We start from the raw sequence: 981 nt of genomic DNA on the forward strand, positions 1-981 counted from the left end.
TCCAAATCATTAAAAAAAAAAAAGACAATCTATTGTCTCAATTCTTTTAAATGTATTAACCTAAAAAATAATATTTTCACAACTTAATTATATGTATTACACAATACATGTATTAATTGATTAAAACTAAATTAAAGAGTTTAAAAACATCACTTAAAGGTCACCTATTATGCAAAACTTCCCTTTTTTCTATGTCTTTTATATATAAATGTGTCCCCGGTGTGTAAGGAGAGAAACATAAAGTTTTAGAAAATACAACCCTCTCTCATTTCCTCCTTACCCACATCTCTAAAAACGCGGGTACAACGGAGTTGATCCAGATTTGCTGCGTACTTGACGTTAAATTGGAAATGTGTGCTGGCTTTACATTGAACTCCTGGCAACGTCCCAACCTATCGTCCCCATAAACAAGCTGGATGCCAATTGTAGTGTGCAGAAATTAGCCAGATAGAAGACTATTCTAGTTAATTTTATATATTTTCATGTTGTGACCTATTTACTCAAAGTAGAAAATCCAAATATTCATATGAAATAGAAGAAGCACTAAAGTACAATAAATATAAATAGTAATACAATACTGCATGTTGATTTGTCTTCACAGGATCACGTGATATGGAAGCAATATAGAAATCCAAGAGTTTTGTTGAAAAACAGCAATTTTCTTAAAATATTCTAAGAAGAAGCTCTAAAATCTAAGAACACAAATTGTTTTATCGTCAAAGTAATTATATTGGTATGGATTGGGATTAACTGGTTCAGATGACATGTAAACTATTGGAAAAAAAACTGAACCAATCTCTTTTGTCAAACCAATTCTGCAACGGTGACAAACTGTCTCGCGTTGTTCAAAATTACATTAAGGAGCAGGCTTGTACATATTTCACGTTATAGTTTATTAAATGATGGAGAAAGGTGTCCGATAATGGACACAGTTCCACTGGATGACATCACTGGAGTGACAGGGCAGCCGTGTTGGGGGGA

Source organism: Notothenia rossii, assembly GCF_949606895.1.
Source record: "Notothenia rossii genome assembly, chromosome: 1".
Lineage (NCBI taxonomy): Eukaryota > Metazoa > Chordata > Actinopteri > Perciformes > Nototheniidae > Notothenia > Notothenia rossii.